Here is a 13,593-nt window from a genome sequence, read left to right as displayed (position 1 = left end):
GATATTTCCCATTTTTTATGATACAAATTTCCGTTTTCTATGATAATCTACCAAAATTAGGTAATATTTCCAAAATTGAAAATCTACTTCCCGAAAGTCGATAATCTACTTCCCAAAAGTAGAAAATCTATTCTTTTTCGAGTAGATAACCAACTTTCCCGGAAAGTAGATATTTCCCATTTTTTATGATACAAATTTCGTTTTCATGATAATCTACTTTGCAAAATTAGGTAATATTTCCAAAAATTCGAAAATCTACTTCCCGAAAAGTCGATAATCTACTTTCCCAAAAGTAGAAATCTATCTACTTTTCAGGAAAGTAGATAACCAACTTTCCGGAAAGTAGATATTTCCCATTTTTATGATACAAATTTCCCGTTTTCTATGATAATCTACTTCGGAAAATTAGGTAATATTTCCCAAAACTCGATAATCTACTTCCCTGAAGTCGATAATCTACTTTCCGAAAAGTAGATAATCTACTTTTCGGGAAAGTAGATAACCAACTTTCGGAAAGTAGATATTTCCCATTTTCTATGATACAAATTTCCTGTTTTCATGATAAGTAGATAACCAACTTTCCCAGAAAGTAGATATTTCATTTTCTGTGATACAAATTTCCGTTTGATAATCTACTTCGAAAATAGGTAATATTTCCAAAACTCGATAATCTACTTCCTGAAAAGTCGATAATCTACTTTCCTGAAAGTAGATAATCTACTTTTCAGAAAGTAGATAACCAACTTTCCCGGAAAGTAGATATTTCCCATTTCCTATGATACAAATTTCCCGTTTTCATGATAAGTAGATAACCAACTTTCCCAGAAAGTAGATATTTCCCATTTTCTATGATACATTTCCCATTTTCTATGATAATCTACTTTGAAAAAGTAGGTAATATTTTTCCAAAGTCGATAATCTACTTCTTCCCAAAAGTAGATAATCTACTTTTTGGGAAAGTAGATATTATATATTCAGGGAAATCTTCAAAACAACAATTCTAAGTACAACTATTTATTAGTTAAATGAATGACATGGACTCCTTAATAGATCATTATATTGATGTTACTAGACAATGACTCTCGACACAAACAGAAAATGGATACACTTCCCAATATAAGTAACTCATCCTATGGATCACTCTGACAATGACTCGTGACCTGAGGAGGCACAGCAGCTGGGGACTTATTTTACAGTAGATAATCAACTTTCGAAAGTAGATATTTCATTTTTGTGATACAAATTTCCGTTTTTATGATAATCTACTTTAAAAGTAATATTTATAAAAAGTCGATAATCTACTTGAAAGTAGATAATCTACTTTTCGGGAAAGTAGATAACCAACTTTCTCGGAAAGTAGATATTTCCATTTTCTATGATACAAATTTCCCGTTTCTATGATAAGTAGATAACCAACTTTCCCAGCAAGTAGATATTTCATTTTTGTGATACAAATTCCTGTTTCTATGATAATCTACTTCGGAATTAGGTATTTTCCCAAAGTTGATAATCTACTTCCTGAAAGTAGCTACTTACGATCTTTTGAGAATTAGAAAAATCTGAATTATTTTTTTCTAGTATCTACTTTAGTTATTTTTTCTTAAGTTCGAACTTACGACAATTATAAAGATCGTGTCATTTTATTTCTCATAAGTTCGAGCTTACAACAATTAAAAACGTCGCAAATTCGGATTCTCAAAAGATCGTAAGTATCTACTTTCGGTGCTATAATTGGCTCTTTTCATTTTTGCCTTTGAAACCCTTTTGTTTTCAACTTTTTTATTAGGATAATTATAAACAGAGAAAAAGAAGTATTTTTTTTTATTTATACGACACCTAGGTTACTGCTAGGTTAGGTTTCCCTTATGGTACTACAACCTGTGTACACAGGGTCCCATAAAGGCGACCCAACCTGCATCATGCAAGGCTACCAGTGTACCTTGGTCGACGTGTCTCGCCTATCTCTATAGTAGGGGGTTCAGACAAGCCTCGGCACCCAGCCCTTGGCAGCATCCCTGTCCCTAGCAGTGACAGACAGCCATTAGTGTCATCACATAGCCCTTACTAGCTGTACACAACTAGCTACTTATAAGCCCTCTAAGAAGCATCATGTAGATCTTAGGGGAGAATCAATCAGCCTCCTCAGAGACACAGATGGCTCTTAAGAGCCTCACACATCCCCAAGTTGCCACAAACATCACTTATCCCCTTGAAGATACACTGCCTTGTAATTAATTTTTAATATGGATAACATTTGAAAAACAAAAACAAAATACAATTACAAAAGTTTGTCCAGAGGAAAAAACTCATTGGTTACAAAGTAAGTTGTGAACAAGTAATAAATAAATAACTGATAATTACGGTAAATTCTTAAACTGGCATCTTTTATTTCATTGCTGTGCCAGCTAGAGTAAAACATGTTATACAAATGAAGATGAAACTACTGTACACAATATCGTAACTTAAACAATGTGATGACATTGTTGACTTATTTTGTACTTCAGTTTTATTTCCACTTGTATAACGAACTATTTTACTCTTGCTGGCACTAGATTAAAAGATGCTAGTTTAAAAATTTACTGTAATTTTCAGTTCTTATTAAATCATTACAACTTGCTTATAACATTATGTCACAAATTCTCTGCATTTTAAGTCTTTAAGTGAGCTGAAGTCACCTTAGGCATTCCATTGGTGGACCAGAGCAGTGACGTCACCAGTAGTAGTCTACGTCAATGGTGGAACAGACCACAAGAGCAATGACGTCATCACCATTAGTCTCCCTCATTGGTGAGACAGAAGCCCTTCACTTTACACCTCACAGTGAGTCCTTCCCTCATTCCTACACCTCACAGTGAGTTCTTCCTTCACTCCTACACCTCACAGTGAGTTCTTCCCTCACTCCTACACATCACGGCGAGTCCTTCTCACTCCTAAACATCACAGTGAGTCCTTCCCTCACTCCTACACCTCACAGTGAGTCCTTTCTCAACCCCTACACCTCAGTGAGTCCTTCCCACAGCACACATCACATGAGTCCTTCCCTCATTCCTACACATCACAGCGAGTCCTTCCCTTACCCCTACACATCACAGCGAGTTCTTCCCTCACTCCTACACCTCACAGTGAGTCCTTCCCTCATTCCTACACCTCACAGTGAGTTCTTCCTTCACTCCTACACCTCACAGTGAGTTCTTCCCTCACTCCTACACCTCACAGTGAGTTCTTCCCTCACTCCTACACATCACAGTGAGTCCTTCCCACACTCCTACACCTCACAGTGAGTCCTTTCCTCAACCCCTACACCTCAGTGAGTCCTTCCCACAAACCTACACATCACAGTGAGTCCTTCCCTCACTTATACACATCACAGCAAGTCCTTCCCTCACCCCTACACATCATAGCGAGTTCTTTCCACACTCCTACACATCACAGTAAGTCCTTCCCTCACTCCTAAACCTCGTAGCGAGTCCTTTCCACACTCCTACACATCACAGTGAGTCCTTCCCTCACTCCAACACATCACAGTGAGTCCTTCCCTCACTCCAACACATCACAGTGAGTCCTTCTCTCACTCCTATACATCACAATGAGTCCTTCCCTCACTCCTATAAAACACTGCAAACCTTCCTGTCACTCCGTAGGTCAGTAAGTCCTCCTCTCACTCCTTCGTAGGTCAGTAAGTCCTCCTCTCACTCCTTAGGTCAGTAAATCCTCTCTCACTCCTTTGTAGGTCAGTAAATCCTCCTCACACTCCTTAGTAGGTCAGTAAATCCTCCTCTCACTCCTTAGTAGGTCAGTAAATCCTCCTCTCACTCCTTAGTAGGTCAGTAAGTCCTCCTCACTCCTTAGGTCAGTAAATCCTCCTCTCACTCCTTAGTAGGTCAGTAAGTCCTCCTCTCACTAATGAGCAGGTCAGTAAGTCCTCCTCTCATTCATTAGGTCAGCAAGTCCTTCCCTCATTTACGAACATCACTACATGTCCTTCCCTAGGTTTTACACAACACTACAAATCCTTCCCTCATTCCTACACAATACTGAAGTCCTTCTCTCAATACTACACAATACTGCATGTCCTACCCTCAGACCTACAGTAATCAGTAGATAAACTTTCAATACACCGTTATAATCTATTTTAGCATTTATAAAGACTTGTCGAACCAACAGTAAATATTATACACAATACAACTTCCTGTCATGTCGGGTAGACTGACTTATTTAGGATCTATTCATCTTTTTCTGTACACAGACATTAGGAGCATCAATTAACCCCCTCAGTCACAAGTACAGTAGCTCTCTAAGAGCCTCACACATCCCCAACGTTGATATTCACAATATAGCCACAAACAGCCTCTGGTTGGATCAGATTACCCCTAACAACCTTATATAGTCCTTAAATCCATTATACAACTACCTATGATCATCACACAGCCCTAATTAGCCAAACAGTCCGTGGCGGCGGCATATAAGCCTTGGGGGCCTCACATAGCCCCTAGGTGTGACATACTGCCTCAGAACATTTACAACAAACACAATCATTTTTTTTTTTACAATTTCAAAAGTTTGCCCACAGGTAATGCTCATTGGTTACAAGTAACTTGTAAAGCTATAATAATTACTTACTTTTACAGTAATACCTTAAACTAACATCTTGTATTTCACTGCCAGGAAGAATAAAATATTTTGTTTTGCAAATGAAGATCAAACTAAAGTCCAAAATAATTAATTTGAACAAAATACTTCCTAACTGTCTAGTTACAAATCCACATAAAAGATTACAACAGTGTATTAGAAGTTAAAAGCTTCGCAACGCCACACGTCTATATGGTCACTCCTATACAAGTCCTTCCCTCACTCATACACAACACTACAAGTCCTTCCCTCACTCATACACAACACGACAAGCCCTTCCCTCACTCCTACACAACACGACAAGTCCTTCCCTCACTTCTACATAACCCCGCATATTCTTCCTTAACTCCTAACCAACCCTGCAAGTCCTTCTTTCACTCCTACACAACAGTGCAAGTCCTTCCCTCACTCCTACACAACAGTGCTAGTCCTTCCCTCACTCCAACACAACACTGCAAGTCCTTCCCTCACGCCTACACAACACTGCAAGTTCTTCCGTCACTCCTACACCATCCTGCTGATCATTGCCTGCCTCTCTACCCCCAGTTAGTCCTTCCCTCACTCCTACACAACAGTGCTAGTCCTTCCCTCACTCCAACACAACACTGCAAGTCCTTCCCTCACGCCTACACAACACTGCAAGTTCTTCCGTCACTCCTACACCATCCTGCAAGTCATGCTGCTCCCCTGCAACACTGGAGTCCACTTCCTCCCACCCTATACACAGTCCTTCCCTCACTCCTCTTTTTGTTACTAAGTCCTTCCCTCTGCTCCTACACAATACCCGTCCTTCCTGTTTCCATGCTGCAAGTCCTTCACCCACTCCTACAATACTAAAAGTCGCTTCCCTCCGCCTGCAACCTGCAGTCCTTCCCTCACTCCTTTCACAATACTAAGTCCTTCCCTCACTTATACCTTCTGTGCCCTCACTCTACACAATACCAGTCCTTCCTCCTCCTGCGTGCAAGTCCTTCCTTCACTCCTACACAATACTAGAAGTCCTTCCCTCACTTATACACAACACTGCAAGTCCTTCTCTCACTCCTATAAAATACTGCAAGTCCTTCCCTCACTCCTACACAATACTGCAAGTCCTTCCCTCACTCCCACACAACATACCAAGTCCATCCCTAACTCCTACACAATACTACAAGTCCTTCCCTCACGCCTACACAATACTACAAGTCTTTCCCTTCTCCTACACAATACTCCAAGTCCTTCCCCACCCCTACACAATACTACAAGTCCTTCCCTCACTCCTACAAAACATATAATGTCCATCCCTCACGCCTACACAATACTACACGTCCTTCCCTTACTCCTACACAACATACCAAGTCCTTCCCTCACTCCTCCACAACATATCAAGTCCTTCCCTTACTCCTACACAATACTGCAAGACCATTCCTCACTGTTACACAACATACCAAGTCCATCCCTCACTCCTACACAACATACCAAGTCCATCCCTCACTCCTACACAACATACCAAGTCCATCCCTCACTCCTACACAACATACTAAGTCCATCCCTTACTCGCACACACCATACCAAGTCCAGCATTCACTCCTACACAATACTACAAGTCTTTCTCTCACTTCTACACAATACTACAAGTCCTTCCCTCACTCCTACGCTATACTACAAGTCCTTCCCTCACTCCTACACAAAACTACAAGTCCTTCCCTCACTCCTACACAATACTACAAGTCCTTCTCTCACTCCTACACAATACCACCAGTCCTTTCCTCACTCCTACACAAAACTACAAGTCCTTACCCTCACTCCTACACAATACTACAAGTCCTTCCCTCACTCCTACACATTACTACAAGTTCTTCCCTCACTTCTACACAGTTGAACAAGTCCTTCCCTCACTCCTACACAACATACCAAGTCCATCCCTCACTCCTACACAAAACTACAAGTCCATCCCTCATTCCTACACAACATACCAAGTCCATCTCTCACTGCTACACAACATCCCAAGTCATTCCCTCACTCCTATACAACATACCAAGACCTTCCCTCACTCCCACACAACATACCAAGTCCTTCCCTCACTCCTACACTACATACCAAGTCCTTTCCTCACTCCTACACAACACTGCAAGTCCTTCCCTCACTCCTACACAATACTAGAAATCCTTCCCTCACTCCTACACAATACTAGAAGTCCTTCCTTCACTGCTACACAATACCAGAAGTACTTTCCTCATTTCTACACAACACTGCAAGTCCTTCCCTCACTCGTACACAATACTAGAAGTCCTTCCCTCGTTTATACACAACACTGCAAGTCCTTCCTTCACTCCTACACAATACTGCAAGTCCTTCCCTCACTCCTACACAATACTAGAAGTCCTTCCCTCACTCCTACACAATACTGCAAGTCCTTCCCTCACTCCTACACAATACTAGAAGTCCTTCCCTCACTCCTACACAATACTATTAGTCCTTCCTTCACTCCTACACAACACTGCACGTCCTTCCCTCACTCCTGCACATCACTCCATGTCTTTTCCTCCCTCCTACACAACACCGCATGTCCTTCCTTCATTCCTACACAATACTAGAAGTCCTTCCCTCAGTTCTACACAACCCTGCAAGTCCTTACCTCACTCCTGCACAACCCTGCAAGTCCTTCCCTCACTCCTACACAATACTGCAAGTCCTTCCCTCACTCCTACACAATACTAGAAATCCTTCCCTCATTTCTACACAACACTGCAAGTCCTTCCCTCACTCCTACACAATACTAGAAGTCCTTCCCTCGTCTACACAACCCTGCAAGTCCTTCCCTCACTCCTACACATCACTTCATGTCCTTTCCTCACTCCTACACAACACTTCATGTCCTTCCCTCATTCTTACGCAACACAGTATAACCTTTCCTTACTCTTCCACATCACAGCATGTCGTTACCTCACTCTTACATAATATTGCTTGTTATTTCCTCACTCCTCCAGTGCTACAGTATCTCTACAGTAGTCAGTAGATAAGATTTCAACACACTGTTATAATCTGTTTTAGTATTTATGTGGACGTATTTAACCAACACTTACATATATACAATACAACTTCCTGACATGTTTGGTAGACTGAGTTATTTAGAGAATGTTCATCCTTTACTGTACTCTTGATCGTTTCTCTTGTCCATCTTGATGTTGCCTCGTCATCTGTACATCAAGTTATGGTCCTCATCCTCCCTGGAGTAGTATTTTCTGTTAATACCTGTGAAATTAAAATTTTATTAACCAAAAATAGTTTTTTTTGTATATAGTGCAGGGCGACAAGAATTAAAATCACTCTTTCTTCATACTGTTATGCCAGCACTCCTCTTTATCAACAATTTACCACTCGTCAAGTCACAAGTCACACGAGTGGTCACAACAACAAGCAGGGTAAACACTATAATGACTCTTATAATATCTCCACCAGGATCTCAATAATAACCCTCAGATTAACTCAAAATATAGGTATCATGTTGAAGATGAATCATGAAATGCATAACTTAACATTATAAAGTTAAGAGACCACAAACAAAGGTCAAGTAAAGGAACAATTTAAGTACAGTACAGATGACCACAGCCTAAAATAACCCAAACCCGAACCTCAGCCTCACCATACACTATAAAAGTACAAAAGTATACACCACTTATCTCCATATAAATATATCCTGAGTCCAGACCAATTGTACCACACTTCCACCACACACTATCACCAGCCAGGCTCATCTACCTCCCTGCACTTGCCGTGACCCACACAATGTTAATACCATGCCGCCAATTACCACACTATTTTACCTAACAAATGCACAACGTTAAGCTGATTTACTTATTTCATACTTACTATAAATTAATATATATATATATATATATATATATATATATATATATATATATATATATATATATATATATATATATATATATATTTATATATATATATAAAACATATGAGACAATGTTTACATACAGGAACATTTATAAAATATAGTCCTACCTACTGAAGAAGCAGTGTAATTACCTCTCAATCAAATACATTCAGTGCCTTATAAAACTCCCTCCCCAAAGATAAAACACTTGTGTTTTATTTTCAGTTTGGTGAATGAGATTTGCTACGAAACTCTGTTCATTCCTACATAAAATACCAAGTCCATCCCTCACTCCTACACAATACTACAAGTTCATCCATCACTCCCACACAACATACCAAGTCCATCCCTAACTCCTACACAATACTACATGTCCATCCCTAACTCTTACACAATACTACAAGTCCTTCTCTCATTCCTACACAACATACCAAGTTCATCCCTCACTCCTACACAACATACCAAGTCCATCCCTAACTCCTACACAATACTACATGTCCATCCCTAACTCTTACACAATACTACAAGTCCTTCTCTCATTCCAATAAAACAACATACCAAGTCCATCCCTCACTCCTACACAACATACCAAGTTCCTTCCCTCACTCCTACACAATACTACAAGTCCTTCCCTCACTCCTACACAATACTACAAGTCCTTCCCTCACTCCTACACAATGCTACAAGTCTTTCCCTACTCCTACACAATACTCCAAGACCTTCCCTCACACTTACACAATACTACAAGTCCTTCCCTCACTCCTACACAATACTACAAGTCCTTCCTTCACTCCTACACAACATATAATTTCTCCATCCCTCATACCTACACAATACTACAAGTCCATCCCTCACTCCTACACAACATACCAAGTCTGTACCTCTCTCCTACACAATATACCATGTTCATCCCTCACTCCCACACAACATGCCAAGAACTTCCCTTACTCCTACACAACATACCAAGTCCTTCCCTCACTCCTGCACAACATATCACATCCTTCCCTTACTCCAACTCAATACTGCGAAGCCATCCCTCACTCCTACACAACATACCAAGTCCATCCCTCACTCCTAAGAAACATACCAAGTCCTTCCCTCACTCGTACACAACATACCAAGTCCTTCCCTCACTCTTGCACAACATATCAAGTCCTTCCTTTACTCCTTCACAATACTGCAAGGCCATCCCTCACTCCTACACAACATACCAAGTTCATCCCTCACTCCCACACAACATGCCAAGAACTTCCCTCACTCCTAAACAACATACCAAGTCCTTTCCTCACTCCTACACAACATACCAAGTCCATCCCTCACTCCTACACAACATGCCAAGAACTTCCCTCACTCCTAAACAACATAGCAAGTCCTTCCGTCTCTCATACACAACATACCAAGTCCATCCCTACCTCGCACACAACATACCAAATCCATCCCTCACTCCTACACAATACTACAAGTCCTTTCCTCACTCCTACACAAAACTACACGTTCTTCCCTCACTCCTACACAATACTAAAAGTCCTTCCCTCACTCCTACACAAAACTGCAAGTCCTTCCCTCACTCCTACACAATACTACAATTCCTTCTTTCACTCGTACGCAATACTACAAGTCCTTCCCTGACTCCTATACAAAACTACAAGTCCTTCCCTCACTCCTACACAATACTACAAGTCCTTCCTTCACTACTACACAGTTCAACAAGTCCCTCACTCACTCCTACACAACATACCAAGTCCATCCCTCACTCCTACACAACATAACAAGTCCATCCCTCACTTCTACACCACATACCAAGTCCATCCCTCACTCCTACACATTACTACAAGTCCCTCACTCCTACACAACATACCAAGTCCATCTCTCACTGCTACACAACATACCAAGTCCTTCCCTCACTCCTACAAAACATACCAAGTCCTTCCCTCACTCCCACACAACATACCAAGTCTTTCCCTCTCTCCTACACAACATACCAAGTCCATCCCTCACTCCTACACAACATACCAAGTCCATCCCTCACTCATACACAACATACCAAGTCCTTCCCTCACTCCTGCACAACATATCAAGTCTTTCCCTTACTCCTACACAATACTGCAAGGCCATCCATCACTCCTACACAAAATACCAAGTCCATCCCTCACTCCTAAACAACATACCAAGTCCATCCCTCACTCTTACACAACATACCAAGTCCTTCCCTCATTCTTGCACAACATACCAAGTCCATCCCTGCAGAGTTAATCACCATCTATTAAGTCTCTGATTCTTGTTTTTCATTCGGCTTCTGAACTGTAATAAATTATGGTCACTGTAAACTACAAACCTCTGGTAGGTGTTGTCAAGATATATGTTAAACTTTTCCAGTGCCATAAGCAGAGTTACAGCTTCTTTCTCTATTGTAGAGTAATTCCATTGCACCAGCCCCAACATCACTGGTAAAACATAAATTTTACTTACGACCCATTCAAAATCCTGTCTCTGCCTCGTCCAGTTCAACACGACTTCAGTCCATCTGGCAGTCGAACCCGAGCCCTCCATCATCCACAACAGGTACCTTGCCAGTGAGCCACCATACTGTGTTGAATAGTATATACACCAGTGTCAACATTAACTCGGGTCAAAAAGGGTATACATATTTTAAATTGCAATTTAGAATTTGTAATAGTCTAGAAAAGTTGGTATTAGTCTTGTATTATTACTATAAAAGGTGGCATCAATTTGCAGCCCTTAACTAATACTACGTAGATCTATCCATACTATTAATACTGAAATGTGCTCCTTAATTTGGGTTACTTGATCAACAAACACCTTTCCCTCAATACCTATATTTTGTTCTTTTTTCCATCAGTATATAATACAGTTATCTCTTATTTTTCCTCTTCAGTGTACAACAGTTTACATTACCCATCATCACCTCTGACGTTTGCCTCGAGCCACCATATAAGTGTTAACAAATTATGTTTGATGAATATTGTTTACTTCTTTGATAACTGCCCTGTTCACACGGCACGAGAGATGAAGCGCTGGTCAGAGGAAAGGTCGAATGAAATTGACCTTTTGGACTGGCCATCTAAATCTCCAGGTCCATATTCAATAAGTTTCTTTCAGTTAAACAATACAACTTTTCCTTTACCCAATAGAATAATAATGTTGTATTTTTATTGAAAAATTTAATATCACAAATATATTATTGTATAGGGCCATTGCTTGTGTTAAGCGATTACTATGTCTCTTTAAATAATAATAATAATAATAATAATAATAATAATTAACGGTTTATTGAAAAAATTCTGCAGCCCGAAGGCTGAAAGTATATATTGGACATAAATGACTTATTACATACATTGGTGGTTTAACAAAAGCCTTCATTAGAGAAAGGTAAAGGAACATACAGTGAACATACAGATTTATGTAGGTGTTGAACAGCAAACTCGTAGTGTAGTAACTCCCTCCCAGATGGTGTTAGGAGGAACTCACGTAGTGTAGTAGTTCCCTCAGATGGTGTTATGAGGGACCTGGCGTGATGTAGTAATTCCCTCGCAGATGGTGCTTTGAGGGGCCTCACGTGGTGTAGTAATTCCCTCACAGATGGTGTTATGAGGGACCTCGCGTGGTGTAGTAATTCCCTCACAGATGGTGTTATGAGGGGCCTGACGTGGTGTAGTAATTCCCTCACAGATGGTGTTATGAGGGACCTCACGTGGTGTAGTAATTCCCTCACAGATGGTGTGATGAGGGACTTGACGTGGTGTAGTAATTCCCTCACATATGGTGTTATGAGGGACATGTGGTGTAGTAATTCCCTCACAGATGGTGTTATATGAGTGAGGTGTGGTCTTAGGCCTTCCTATCGTAGACGGATAAACACATCGCTGGTTGTTGTTGGGTCTCACGGGCCGTTATCACTGGGTACCTGGGACCTCACTGTGTGAAGGTTAACTTGGGTACGACTGTTACTGTTGAGTTGTTCTCACTGACTTAAGCACTGTTCACCTCTGTTTAACACTGGTTCCGTTCCTTTCCTAAATGAAATTGTAACTTCTGGCGAGAACTTGTTGATATTCCGGTGGGGAGGGGGGTTCAGGGGAGGGGGTTGGTATGGGCCAACTTAACAGTTGACCTGGCTGCTCCGAGAGCAGCGCCAGGTACGTCTTGACCCTATAGAGACCATTTGGACCCAGATAGTGAACGCGTGGGAACCTAAAGACAAGCTAAGCACTGGTCTCGACTCTTCCTACACACCTAGGACGAGTGTGAGCCGTTTGTGAGGAACCAACCACCTATATAACCTTGTGTCTCAGTCCCAAGAAGGATCCAGGGGGCTATATAAAAGGGAGGCCATTGGACAGGCTATTGATATTCTGTATGACCTGTGTTGGTAAATATTAAAAGTTAATGTGATTTCCACCCTCGTATTTTTCAATATTTATCCTCATATTTACGTTATTATAAATATCTAATTACTGGTGATTAAAACCTGAACAACAACTTAAAAAAATTATAAACATGGAAATGGATGGTACATTATAATTATGTGTTAGCCCGTCAGACAGACCGTAATACTTATATTAATGTGGGCTACAAACATTATGTTTATATAATTACATCACCCACGGTAACTAGCCTATGAGCCGCGGTTAAGATACTAAACGCCTGGGCAATATTTCTATAATGTGGGTTAGTTTTTATAAGACACAATTGAAGTGATTGTGATTGTGGTGTTAGTGTAGTGATTTTGGTGATGATGAAGATTGTGGTGATGGCGAAATGATTGTGGTGATGGTGAAGTGATTGTGGCGAAGTGATTTTGGTGATGGTTAAGAGATTGTGGTGATGGTGAAGTGATTGTGGTGATGGTGAAGTGATTGTGACAAAATGATTAGGGTGAAATGATTGTGGTGAAGTATTTAAGTGGGTGAAAGGAATCAATCGAGGAGATATAGATAAAGTTCTTATAATATTAGAGCAGGATAGGACTCGTAGCAACGAATTTAAATTTGATAAGTTTAGGAGGGAGATAGGAAGGAACTGGTTCACAAACAGGGTGGTAGACGAGTGGAACAGGCTTAGCAACT

This window comes from Homarus americanus, unplaced genomic scaffold (genome assembly GCF_018991925.1).
Source record: "Homarus americanus isolate GMGI-L3 unplaced genomic scaffold, GMGI_Hamer_2.0 scaffold40248, whole genome shotgun sequence".
Classification (NCBI taxonomy): Eukaryota; Metazoa; Arthropoda; class Malacostraca; order Decapoda; family Nephropidae; genus Homarus; species Homarus americanus.
The sequence above is the reverse complement of the archived record's forward strand: the minus strand, read 5'-3'. Positions refer to the sequence as shown.